The sequence below is a fragment of the Psammomys obesus genome, unplaced genomic scaffold, assembly GCF_907164565.1.
Source record: "Psammomys obesus unplaced genomic scaffold, mPsaObe1.curated_primary_1811, whole genome shotgun sequence".
NCBI lineage: Eukaryota > Metazoa > Chordata > Mammalia > Rodentia > Muridae > Psammomys > Psammomys obesus.
Genome location: NW_026594083.1, coordinates 5469012 through 5483470, shown reverse-complemented (window position 1 = coordinate 5483470; position 14459 = coordinate 5469012).

The window sequence follows — 14459 nt, the reverse complement described above, 5'->3', positions numbered from 1 at the left end:
CCCTGGATTGGTGATTATATGAATATTTTGTGAGATACTAAATTAAGGAAAAAGATAATTAGATCTGGGTTAGCAAAACAATCTCCACTGCAGAAATAGATTTGAAATCCTTCAGTACAGCATCATTAGAACTCTGAGAAAAAGTACAGGCTAGAATCCACCTCTCTAGCCAGGAGTTTATGTCCACATATAGTATCTGAGATCAGAGATTGTTGTCTTAAATTTAGCACAGGAGAGTTTCTTTACAGGTTGGAATGAATAGTTTTAAAACTACGATACGAATAAGATTATCCCAGATCATCTGGATAGGCTTGATGAAATGTGGTGTGCCATGTAAAGCAAACGGCAAGAGGAGACAGCAAAGTGATAGGATCAGAAACTGGCATGCTACAAATTGGGAGTGAGCAGCCACAAGCTGGAGGATGCAATGGGCCCTCAGAAGCCAAGACAGGCAAAGGAGTTGCTTCTCTTCCTGAGACAGTCACATGAACACAGGAAGCACAGGCCAGTGCAACTGATGTTTGACTTCTGAGCTCTAGAACTGTGAAAAAAATGTGTTGTTTAACATTTGTGATAAATGTTAAATGTGATAAGCAGAGAGAGTGGTATCACAGAAGCCAGTAGGAAAATAACAGTGGTTGGTAAAACGTGATTGGAATTCTTGCTCTATCCTGGAGAGAAAGAAAGTTGACACTAGTAAGGCTGATAGGTTAGAGAAAGCTTAGAGTTGGAGAGACTGTTTTGTGGCTATGGCAGATTGAGGTTTCTGGGTAAGAAGGAGCACTTTAACGTGAAAGAGCACAGTAGAGTTTGAGTTGAAGTGACAGTCGTAGATATGATATGGATGGAATCTATCCGTTCATATTGTTGAGGCTATTCTTTTGCTTCATTGTGCTGTGCCTGACGCTATGATGCGTTTTCTGAGATACATTTCATACTTTCAAGCTAAAATGCACAAGTTAATATTTCTTAGTTAACTTTCTGGAGTTTGAGGAAATTCTAACAGGTAAGGCAGAGAAGACATGACCATATGGTGTAGAAGCTCAGACAATATAAGTGAAGTGATTTATAGACTACTATCTCCTCCTCTCCATTTTGCTGTATCTTAGGATTCTCTTCACTGGGTAGGGGATATATGGTATCTTTGCTGTTGTTATTGTTGCTTCTTTGTTTATTTTTATTTTCCTCGGTCAATGCTGGGACCTTTGTTTTACCAGAGGAATCCTATGGTCTTCCCCTCCCCCAGGAGACAGACATCCATGAGTATGACAGATTGACTTCTGGGATCAGCTTCTGTGAGACAACTCAACTTTATTCAGGGATGGGTGAAGGGTTCCCAGGTAGGTACACACTGTTGTTTTGGAGTGGGAATGCTTTATTTAAATTCCAGGAATTTCAGATACTTGTCTAGCAGGTTCTAAACTTGAGAAAGGAAGTTGAACCTGCAGGTTTGCCATGACTTACATGACTCCCCTCAGGGGTAGAGGTCCTACTTAGAGACATTCTCCAGATGAATTCAGGAAGACAGAAAGAAGTCCCTTACTGAGAAAGGGAGTCCTGCTTTCTGCATCGAGCTCAGGAGAGCTGTCTGGACACCGTGGACTGCGACCTTAATTAGTAGAGTCTTCCAGCAGTATCTCATCCTTCATTTCCTTTGACCTTACCCACCTCTCTCCCTGAGTGGTTTCCACCAATCTGCAGTCCTGTGAAAATGCTAAGAGTTGATTTTGGTGCTGTCACCTGTAATGAAATTAGGGAATATCCGTAGTCTCTTTCTGGGGATGGGGTCTATCCCGGTAGTTTTCTACCACTTTCATAAAATGCCTACAACAATCAATTAATAAAGGGAAATGGTGTATTTTAGTTCATGTTTTCCAAGGTTTTAGTGTATGGTTGTTCAGCTCTGTTGCTTTTGGGCCTTTGTGAAGCAGTACACCCTAGAAGGGAATGCTCTCTGCAGGCAATTCCTCATCTTATAATGTCCAGGAAACAGAGGAACAGAACCAGCGGCAGAAGATCCCCCTTTGTGTTGGCCAGTTTTATGTCAACTTGATGCAAGCTTCAGTCATCTGAGAGGAAGGAACCTCGACTGAGAAAACACCTCCATAAGATTCGATGGAAGGCAAGGCTAAATTAGCGAATGGTGTTAGAAGGTGCAGCCTACTGTGCTTGGTACCACCTTGAGTTGGTGTACTTTAGTTCTATAAGAAAGCAGACTGAGTCTCTGAGACTGAGTCACAGAGATGAAGCCAGTACGCACCACTCCTCCACAGCCTCTGCATTAGCTCCTGCCTTCAGGTTCCTGCCTGGTTTGCATTTCTGCCATGGCTTCCCTGAATGAATTGTGAGTCAGGATATATAAGTCAAACAAATCCTTTCTGCCAAGTTGCTGTTGGTCATGGTGTTTCATCACAACAATATTAATCCTAACTAAGACACTCTTCAAGGGCGATTTTCCCTGTGACCTAACATCTTTCTGCAAGCTTTGCCTCCTTAAACTCCTAGGACCTCCCAGGACCACCACAGACTACTCATCCAAACTCAGCAAGTTACAGTACTTCTTCCTTCTCCCGTAGAGGTTGCTTTATTAAATTTCAAATTTTTTACTGCCTTATTTGGTAACCATTGCTGATTGGGGCTTTTCATATGTTTTTTTTTTCTTTCGTTATTAATTTAGTTGAATTCTATGAAAAAGAAATTAAATATCACTTGCCAACTGAACCTGAAAGATAACAAACAGTATTTTACTAGTAACTCCCATCCTTAATTTAGTAAAGACAGTCATACCAAAATTATATTTCATTAAAGGGTTAATTTTTTTCATAAGATTAGGTTTGTTATAACGACCATTAGAACTAACTTGTATTTTTAATTTCTCTAAAGTGCTTTGATCATGCCGTGATAGAAACAATAGACATCAAATATAAATATGTACTTGCGCTTGACAGAAATTTATAAATATTTTACATGGACTTGCTACCTTCTGTATTTCCATATAGATAATACATAGTCAGAATTCCTCTGCAAATAAAAGTGCTGACCACACAAAGTTGTAATTCCTAGGTATTATATGTCTCCTCTCTGGGTTTATTTCCCTCTACATCCTTCCCTGTGATTATTTCCCTAACTCATACCTGTCAGTTCTACTTTAAGGCAAAAGCCGAGCAAATGCGGCTCTTGAATTTATGCCAGAACAATTTTTCCTGCCTTGGAGAAAGATAATATTTCTAAAGCTATATTTTATTTTTTTTATTAATCCACTGCTCTAAGTTAGAAACAATGGTCCATTCTTGCTCAGCTTCATGTAAGCATATGCACAATGAAGATGGAGAACAACAAAAAGATTATTATCATAACACAGTATGAAAGAGAAATACCCAAGAGAGTTAGTTCAGGTGTCAGCATTCTGTACAACTCAAACTTCATTCAGTATGGGGCTGCATATGATTTTATTTTCATGTAGACATTTTGACCTAGATGGATATTTCTATAAAAATCCAGTCAGACTCAGAAAGGGATATTTGATGAGTATAACTGTGATGTGTGCACATACTCATGTTCTTGTGTACATACATACATTTAAGCCCACACAGGTTAGATTTCTAATATCAAGGAAGCCCAATAGTTGGTCTAGAAAACTACCCCATACATGTGAATCAAGGAGGTCAGAAGATTGGGTACATATCTGCGACTATTGGCCTACTCTGCTCTTTCTTGAGCGCAAACTATTTCTTTTTATTGTAATGTATCATTAGTTATAGACAATGACTTTCTATTGTGATATATCCTCAATTTTATAAAAACATATTTCATTTATTTTTGTTGGCTTAAGAAAATAAGACTTACAGCCAATTTGATTCATTTCCTTTTAATTATACCAAAAAGCATCAAATTGACACTTATGTGTAAACTAATAAAATATTCCAATTTTATTGTAAATTATGATGATATCTAGAAATATTTAAAAATTCAAGAAGCCCAAATAACTTCTAGGCACAAATTTCAACTTATGACAAATTCCTAATGAAATATCAATATAGAGTCAATAGGTAATTCTAGATGCATATTAACTTGGGATGAAGGATTTGATGTCTATATATGGAGAGCAAAGGACATTTGGATTAAAGTGAAGGTTAATCAGAATTCAGGGGCACTCTTTCTTTCTTGTTTGTTTTCTTTCTTTTCTTGGCAGGTTTTTTTCCTTTAAGGGTCGGAATGTATTACTAACACTGTCTAAATGATTCTGTGCTAAAATAAATGTCATCCAGTAGATTTCTGGATTTTATATTTCACTCTTATAATACTGCTAATTATGGTCAGATTTAGTCTGAATACATGAGTCTTGTTGGACCTGCAAACATAGACAAATAATGTGTGAATGTGACTTTCTCACATTTTATTTGTATTCTAACATTTTGACAGGATAATCTGTCAGCCATAGCCAGTACCTTTGTAATTTCTCTGAAAACTTTCTGCTTTGTCATGTTACTCGTGCGTATTTTGCAGATAAATGCAGGAAGTCATTTACTTTGGGCACTGTATCTATGTGAGGATGAAACTTATTAGCAAAGTATGAAAATAATTAGCTTTCTCCGGTGGCTACTAATATCGATACACTTTCTTCAGGACAGAAACTCCACAAAGCAAGCATGACAACTCAGTTTTATTTTCTTTAGAAATGATTAGCTCATTGAAGCAGCAGGATTTGTTTCTATTTATCTCCTTCAAAGATTAATTGTCAGCATTAACACGTTCTTAAAAGATTCTCTAAAAAGAACATGACTAACCAAAAGGTTTAAATCATTTTGAAGCTGCATGTATTATTGCTTTTGTTTTCTGCTTAAATGTACTCATTCTTTTGGAATAAATGTACATTTTTTTGAGAATAGAACCAAATATTTTCTTTACTGAATAATCTATGATTTTACCTCTCCAAGAAAAATTATTATTTCAACTCCCAGAGAACTTTCATTTAATTAATAACCAGTTAATATTCCTGGGATAAACACAAACATTTCTGACAGACACCCTATTGCATATTACATAGAAGAAACTGCTGTTTGCAACACATCCCAAGAAGCCAGTTATGCATAATTACATTTATTGACTACAAGTTTCTTCTTTTTAAAGTCCCTTTGTTGAACCAATACTGAACTCAACAAAGTGTTGTAAGCTATGTAAAACAATTTACACATTTGTTAAAAAGATTATTATTGTGATCATACTCAGCACAATAAAACTGGAACAGTTCGTACTATAGAGCCAATAAACCTATCTATGATAAATCAAGTACAAAGGATAATGTTTTCTTTTGAAGCACATATGATCAGAAATAACTGCTTCCAGAAGACGGTTTGGGTCAACAGTGTAACAACTGTAGTGGCACAGCCACGATGTTCAAAACAGCGTTCTGAAGATTCTCTTAATACACGTTAGGTTTGACAGTGCTTAGCTATCTGCGAGAATGCAGACTGCTAATCTTCGCCCAACCCAGGCCTGTTACTGTCAAGGAAAATGCACGTTACATAGGATGATGCACTAATTAATTTAAATATATCCAAGTGATTTCATTTTTAGGCATATATATAATTACTAAAATGTTAAAATGAATTTTACTACTATCGAAGTAATGTCAGTCATTGTCATGGTAGGAATCATTATGACTTAAAAAATCCATATATGTTAAAGACACAGAAAGTCTTTGTAGATGAAATATCAGAGTGATTGAAGTTTCCTGTGCACACGTGTGATTAGTAGGGGCAAAGATTAAATAAAATCAGAAGTATATTGACACAGAGATCACTAATTATTCTCTCTGCATTTAAGCACATATTACTGTTCTAGATATAATTAAAACATTGGTAGGCAATCTCACAAGAGATCAGTTCCCCAAGTAAAGCATGACTTGACATTTGGGAAACAGAAAGGTAGACTCAAGGAGTCATGTTGACCATCTTTTTCAGCTAGTCAGCGTATACAGAGCAGGACCATAGCATGTTTGAGGTAGTGTTGACAACATGTTGAACAACAATCAGCACACACTATTGAAAGAAAGCAAGTGGTTGCGTACAGATAGCTTTTTCCAGTGGAAGGTTAGGAAGAAATGAGAGTCGCCTGAGAGAGGAAGGCAGGGAGCTTTGTTTCATGGAAGCTGGAGATGGAAGGGGAGTCAGATGAAGTGGGTCAGTTGGAGACAGCTTATGTTGGGATGATACCAGATGACAGAATTTTGTGGACATCGGCCATGGCAGAACCAAGAAGCATTTGATATAGACCAGATTTTGTGAGCATAAGATAGGAAAAGAAAGGTTTCCAAGACCGGGGTGCTTTTAGGAAAAGAAGGAGTCCACCACAGGGATGTTTTGTATTAAGTAGGATTTTTTTCTGTTTTTTTTTTAAATCTTCCTTCCTTTTAACTACTTTCCACCCTTCCATTTTCCTTCTACTTCTCTTTCTTCCTTTTAAAAAATATGTCTGTGCAAAAATTTAATTTTGAATAGTTAATATATGCCTTTTGCACAGCACTCAACGCGCGCGCACACACACACACACACACACACACACACACACACAATACTTAACAAAAAAGTATCCTTTTTTCATGTAGCACCTTCCCCATCACGTGTTAGTTTCTTTTGCTCCATGAAGCCGGGCAGAGTTTCTCCTAAAGCATTGTGCCTTGTGTTTCGAAGCTGTTTCATGCATTTGTGATTATACATACACACTTGCAGAGACTTTTAAAAATAACTTGTGTTGAGACTTTGCATATATACTTGACAAGTTAATTAGCATGCTAGCTGCACTAGATTAAAAATCCCATTAATTAATTTGATGGGTCATTTGATTGTATAGCTCTAAAAGAAAATGCAGGCCTTCTTTTCCAGACAACAGTGAACTCACTGCAGATACTCACATGAATAAATCTCCTTCGGAAGATGAAAAGTATTGTTAAAGAACCTTAGTGCCTCTGTTTTGAACGTATCTGAAGACCATTAATCTGGGTCTATCCAGAGTCCAAATTAATCACCAAAAATGTTCTTTAGCCTACTAAAATTTTTGCTTATATAAAAAAAACCTGTTGGTCTGTGAAAATATAGTTTGACTAAACAATGCAAAGAACTATAGTAAAATTGCTTAATTTTTTAGAAATCACAGAAATGCCTTAATATTTCTCCAGTTGTGGGTTGCGGATAAACTGTGCAGCAAAACATCCCAGCTACTAGTTTCTCCTGGTGTACACTGCAGTGAAATTGTTACTGCAGTCATTCCTGGAAGAACAGAATATACGATGCTTTCATAAATAAATATTAGTATCTTAGTCTTCTTCCAGCCTAAGCCAGATTTTTTCTGGCTCCTTATTTCCCTAGGTGGCCAGAAGAACACAATCCCTGATATAAAAACTTGGCTGCCTCAAACACCTATCTGATCAGAAATAACATTTTCATTTGCATAATGTTCTTGTGCTCCTGTTGGTAAAATATGGAATAGTGGTTATCTAATAGGCATAATAAAATAACCTCACATGTGAGCGTAGCCACTAGGATTTAATTTGTGGCTTTGTTTTGCTTGTAAGGAAGTCTTTCTTAATATATACTTGCTCAAGAACTAGCCCTTGAAAAGCATAAAATTTTAGGATAAAAATAATGATTATGCCATGCTCAAAGTTGAGTGTATATTAATATGATTTGCTGTCCTAAATGCCTAGAATTATATTGCAGGAATTAAAACAAGAATAAATTCCAAACAATATTGTTGAATTATAATTGTTCACCAGTATGAAGCTAGCTACACCAGAATGTAATAAGTATCTTATATTTCAAGTAAGATTGCTACAATTCACGGAGAACCCTAGTGTACTAGTGTTATTTTAAAAAATAAGTGTTTTTACTATGTTGATTCTAAAATTATATAAATGAACTGTGCGTACTATTCTGAATTAATAATATACTCTTTAGAAATCCTCTAGAGTAAAAGTTTATCAGTTTTGTTCAGTGCTTATCTTAAGTGGTAAAAACATATATGCTCAGTAAATAATTTTAAATGAACAAATACAACATTGTCTACAAACCACGTTTAAGGATATTTTTGCATTTTAACTTTCATTTTTTTCTTTGTTCTTATGAATGTAACATAAAATTAGAAGAAGATTCTCTTTTTTTTTTCCGTGTTTGATTGGTGCAATACATTCTAGTTGAATGAAGAAAAGTACAAACAAATACTCACAGTTTAATGGTGTCATTTTTTCCATGCCTCATTTCTCTAGTGGAAAGTGACTATAAATATAGGAACACTGTGGATTCTATGAACAATAACAACAATAACATATTTTTTAAAAGAAATAGAAAGGAAGTAGGCTAAGGAGCTAGCACCAGTCAAAGAAGCAGGGAGAGAAAGATTGGTGCTTAGAGAGCCTTGTTTATGCTAAAGAGATTGCCATTAATAGGCCTGTTAATACGAAGTGCCCCCACAGTACCCTGCACAGTTCATCATAAGCTAATGAAAGAGGTGCTTTAATTAGGAGGATAACAAGTTGTTCAGAGGGAGAGGGAAAAGGGAAAGCTTCCAAATCACCACAGCTATACATGCAGAAGGATGGCTGCCAAATGAGAGGAGGGCTAGCAAGGAAGGACAGATCAAGCCAACTGCACAGCCTTGCAATGACTAGAAATAAGAGGGCTGACAGCGCTGGGATCAAGTGCACCCCAGAGTGTTCTAGTACCACAGGGCCACCCTGGGCCTCCAGCCGAAGATGATTTAACAGTAAGCTAACTAGGCCTCTTATTTGTCAGAAGAATATCAGATTATCTCAAATTTGAGAATAAATCACTAAAATAATCTTACATTTATTGTCCCCACTATTGGTTTAGTCTTGAAATCTGTAATAGTTTCTTGACGTGCCTTAGAGAATCAATGCTCTATTATTTGGAAGAGGAGAAAAGGAACAGCCCAGCTCTAAGGAAACCTTGCCAAGCACTTGACTACGAGGACACTGATTACCAGGAAGAACTGTGCTTGCTTAGAATGAATGGGCAGAAAATGGGATGTAAATATTGCATCTGACTAAAAATCAATGATGCTGCATATCTCCTAGGGCTCTTTTCTTTTTCATTATGTCATTATTCATGCTTTCTTCTCCTGGTGACCCAGAGAAAGTATTTGATATGAGAAGATAATGCAACCCACATACAGGCAAGATGCCGATAAAAGAAATTTCTGTTTTGTAAGAGAAGCATTGATTTTCACCTGCATATATTTGATGTTTTTTTCTACTATAAGGCAAAAGGTTCCCACAGAAATTAGTAGAGAATTACGAGAATTAGATTGGACGAGGACCACTCGGCCCGTGCTACATGTGTGCCTAAGAGGCATGTAGCTCTCCTCTGAAAGGAGATGAAATATTGACAAGTTTTTAGTCATTTGACAGTCCTTTCCTATTGAAAATAATAACAAATTACTTCTTCTTATATGAATGTATTTAATTTCATTTAACATTATAGAACCTTTAAATGTGTATGAATGTTGGATTAGTATCTATCATTTCATATGAAAGTATAAAAATATTTATGCTGCAGATCCTTTAGTAAGTCTTATACTGTTTTATTATAGTTTGGGTGAATGACCTCCAGAGTCCAATTAGGACAGGTCTGGTCCCATCTAAAGACACTCTCTCCTTCCCTTCTGCTATGGAATAGTAACTTCTTTGACAATGCTCCTGCCACAGTTCCCTACCTCACTACAGCCCTAAGTGACAGAGTCCACTGACCACAGACTGAAAACTGTGAGCCAAAATAAACATTGCCTTTGTATAAGGAAGTTAAGCTGACTTTGATTTCAGAACTTCTTTTGAATCCTTCTGTCTTTCTAAGGCTTTGAATCCTCTTTCTTCTTAAAAATAATTGTATTTACCTTTTCTGAAAATTTCCTACGGTGTTTGAATGCAGTATTGTATTCACTGTGAACTCCTTCTAACTCTCCTCCAATCCATTCCCCATTTCCCTACTCCTCACAGTTTCATGCTTCATATCTCATTTTTTTTTTTAAAAAAATCATAACCCATGAACCAAGAATTTTTCTTCTTGTGTACTTCTGGATGTGCTGCTAACTATTGGAGAACATTTGACCTACAAGGGGCCACACCCACAAAGAAAACTGACCTAGAATCCATCAACAGTCCATAGCTCCGCATGTAGGGGAGAAGGCTTTTAAGACCACTCCCCTTCCATTCTTGATCTTGCACAGGTCTTGTACAGGCAACCACAAATTCTGTGAGTTCATGAACATAAAGGGGATTTTAATCTCATAAATTTCTTTTGTTTTCCCCAGTGTTTCATTTAAGTACTTACGTGTGTTTATTTATATGTTTAAGTGTTTGTATGTTACAGCACTCATGTCAGAGGGCACCTTGATTGAAATTCTCTTCTACTTTTACATGGATTCTGAAAATCAAACTCAGGTTACCAGGCTTGATCAGCAAGCACCTTCTACCTGCTATGCCATCTATCCCATTGGCCATCTGCTTTATGTTTGAGATAGAGTCTCTCACAGGAGTTTGCCGTTTCAGCTAGACTGGCTGGCCAGCAATCCCTCAGGATCCTCTCATCTCTGCCTCCCTGCTGCAGCCGAAAGCTAAGGCTAAAGATGCAGTAACTAGATTCTTTCCCAATCTGTAGGCTGTCGTTTTGTTTTGATGGCAATGTCCTTTGCTTTACAGAAGCTTTTCAGTTTCATGAGGTCCCATTTATTGTTTTGGTGTTCTGTTCAGGAAGTTGTCTCCTGTGCCAATGAGTTCAAGGCTCTTCCCCACTTTTTCTTCTAACCGATTTAATGTGTCTAGTTTTATGTTGAGGTCTTTGATCCACTTGGACTTTAGTTTTGTGCATGGAGATGGCCTGGAACCCCTGCACAGAGGTAGCCTATGGCAGTTCAGTATCCAAGTGACCTCCATAGTAATGGGGACAGGGACTGTCTTTGACATGAACTGATTGGCCTGCTCTTTGATCACCTCCCCCTGAGGGGGGAACAGCCTTACCAGGCCACAGAAGAAGATAATGCAGCCACTCCTGATGAGATCTGATAGACTAGGTTCAGAGGGAAGGGAAGGAGGATCTCCCTTTTCAGTGGACTGCTAAGTCCCATCAGAACTGCCTAGATACTCTTCCTCCATGGACTGGCAAGACTGAATCATTAGGGGTAAGTTATCAAAGAGCAGTCAGCTGAGTTCATGATAGAGGCAGTCCCTGCTCCCCTCACTTAGTTATCCATATGGAAACTGAGCTGCCAATCGGCCACATCTGAGCAGGGGGTCTAGGTCCTCTCCATGCATGGTCCTTGGTTGGTGCACCAGTCTCTGCAGGCCCCTTGGGATCAGATCTTTTAGCCTTGTTGGTCTCCTTGTGGGGCTCCTGTCCCCTCCATGTTCCTCTATCCCCACCCCTTTCTTCTTCCATAAAACTCTCTGCAGTCTGCCCAAAGTTTGGCCCTGAGTCTCAGCATCTGCTTCCATCCCTGTTGGGTGAATCCTTTCAGAGGATAATCCTGTTTCCTCTCTTCCACCCCTTCTGGTGTCTATCTCATTGCCATTCTCAATGAGATTTAAGCAATTTCCCTAGGGTCCTCCTTAGTGTTTAGCTTATTTAGGTCGGTAGATGGCTGTTCTATATTAATCGGCGAATATCCGCTTATTGGTGAATCTATACTATACCTCTCTTTCTGTTTCTGGGTTACCTCACTCAGGATGATCTATTCTAGTTTTATCCATTTGCCTGCAAATTTCATGATTTCCTTGGATTTATTAGCTGAGTAGTATTCTGTTGTGTAAATGTATCACAATTTATGTATCCATTCCTCCGTTGATGAACATCTGGGTTGTTTCCAGGTTCTGACTATTATGAATAAAACTGGTACAGCTGGATCTTGAGGTAGCACTATTCCCAATTTTTGGAGAAAGCACCAGATTGATTTCCAGAGTGGTTGCACAAGTTTACATTCCCATCAGCAATAGAGGAGGATTCCCCTTTCTTCACATCCTCTCCAACATGTGTCGTCACTCGAGTTTTTGATCTTAGACATTCTGATGGGTGTAAGATGGAATCTCAGAGTTGTTTTGATTTACATTTCTCTCATGACTAAGGGTGGAAACTCAAGAAATTAGACACCAACAAACCAAATGATCCAATTCAAAAATGGGGTACAGAGGAAAGCAGAGAATTCTCAACAGAGGAATATTGAATGGCAGAGAGAACCCCACTTTTATGCCTGCAGGTCTGTGCTCTGGTCTCACCTCCAAAATGGACCACTTCTCCTTTGTCTTCGGACTTTATTTTTCTTCTTTTCAACAGTCCATACACATACTTGGTGTGTCACGTTCTCGGGTTTGTCTCTCAGCATGTCAGCTCCCCCAGCCTCACTACTTTCTAACTATTCCTCTGCCTCTAAATAACTTTTAATGGTTCTGTGTATTCACTGCCTATAGTTCTCAGTTTCACTCACTCTTTAACCTTTTTAATTTAGCATCTGCTCTTACCACCCATGGAAACTGTGTTTGCCAAAGCAAGCAGATTTTCTTGCTACTAATTTAACTCTTTCTTTATTTAATTCCCAGATCCTCTTCCTATTGTTGACTCTGTTTTGCTAATTAACACCACACTCTTTTTCTATCCCATCTGATGTTGAAATCACAGATTCCTCCGTAAAACTCCGAAATTTTGGTATTTATCATGGTCCTATTTTAAAGAATTTTTTTAATTTAATTACACATATCTTCTATGAAATCTTACTTATATTTTGTATCATAGCTTTAATAATCTTCTAAATCTTGATCGCACATGAATCCATCTTCATGTGGACAATTCTTTCCCCAATGTAATATACAGAAATTCTTCATTCTATAAGACATATGGATCTGTCAAAGTCAGAAGTCCACATATGAGGTTCTGTTTCCTACCCACTTATTCCTTCATTACTAGGCATCTGAGTATCTCCCTTGTCTGCTCCCTGCTTTTACCTCACGGTGCTGAGATACAGTGTAACTCATCCCTCATATTTTCATGTACTATTTATTCATTCACTTCATCATTTGATTTTTAACAGCTGGCAATTTTTTGTTCTACATTAAGATCTCCTCTCAACTTAATGCCCACACTGTAATAGTTTTCCTAAACAATAAATGTTGTTTGGGTTGTTATTGTACTTAAAGTTTTTCAACAGCATTTGTAATATATGGAGGGTGAAGAGTAAACTCTTTAGTAAACCTTACAGTGTCCTTTGTTTTAAACTTGTTTGTTTGTTTGTTATTTCTTTTGGATTTTTCTGTTTCAACCACACTGAATTTCACTTACACAGTCAAATACCTCTTTTCATCTAATTTATCACCCTCTTCTCTACCTCTACCCTTCAAGCCTTCAAAAGGCTTGAATTGTGTTGATTTTCACAATCTCCTCCTGCTTCCTCTCTCAATATATCTTCCCTGGATAAATGATACAACCCTAAAGGCTCAGATGAAGCTACTATTGGGGAACATTACTTGATAAAATAGAGCTGGTTTGCAGGTTCTTCTTTCTGCTTCTATAGCAATTAATATTTCATTTGCATAATACTTGTCACATTCCATTGTGCTTTTCTATTTTTGCCTTTTTATCCCCTATTAGCCTGTCAGCTCCACTGGAGCAAGAATAGTTTGTTTGTTTTGACTATAATGTTCTTGGCACATAGTGAGTTCTAATAATTATTCAACACTTGAATTCAGAAAGAAAGGAATAGGATGATGCAGGCAGAATCAAGCTGGTAGAGGCAAAATACAAAAAAAGATTCAAAGAAGATAAAAAAGCCAAGGTCAAGGACTTAAGAAATTAGATTCAGAAAGAGTTTAGATGTACTTCAAACAAACCTACACAGAAAAGAAAAAATCACAGACAAAGCTCTTGTGTGTACTCTTGAACACATCTTTTCCATTTGCCCTGGTCTCTAAATTTGATAAATATTCTTCTTCAAGCGATTGGTCACAATGTTGAGGCACATTGGTTTTTGTTTTAATCACTGATATTCCATGAAGTAAATATAAACAGTGGTCGTTCTGGCCTCGCACTTTGCATGATCCGTGCCTTTTGAAAATCCATACTCAGTCAAATGCAAAGCCCTCATATCTAATTCAGAAAATATGAAATAACTAGGTTAACATCTAACTGAAATATAAATCCATACAAGTAAATGTACAGAAGGCAATTGCATGTGCCATGTGTTCACACCTCGGAGTGCTTCGGCCTGTCTCATATGTCACGGGATTCATATGGACCTATCTAGACTACTGGGAATTGCCTTCTTCTATCTTTTAGGACACTATGCATATGCAAGAGCAAACTATAATCTGTAATCTAACTTTTGGGGACCCTGTAAGACCAACAAAATAGAATAAATAAACCTCAATTCAGAATCTAACATTGACATCCACAATATTGCTAAAT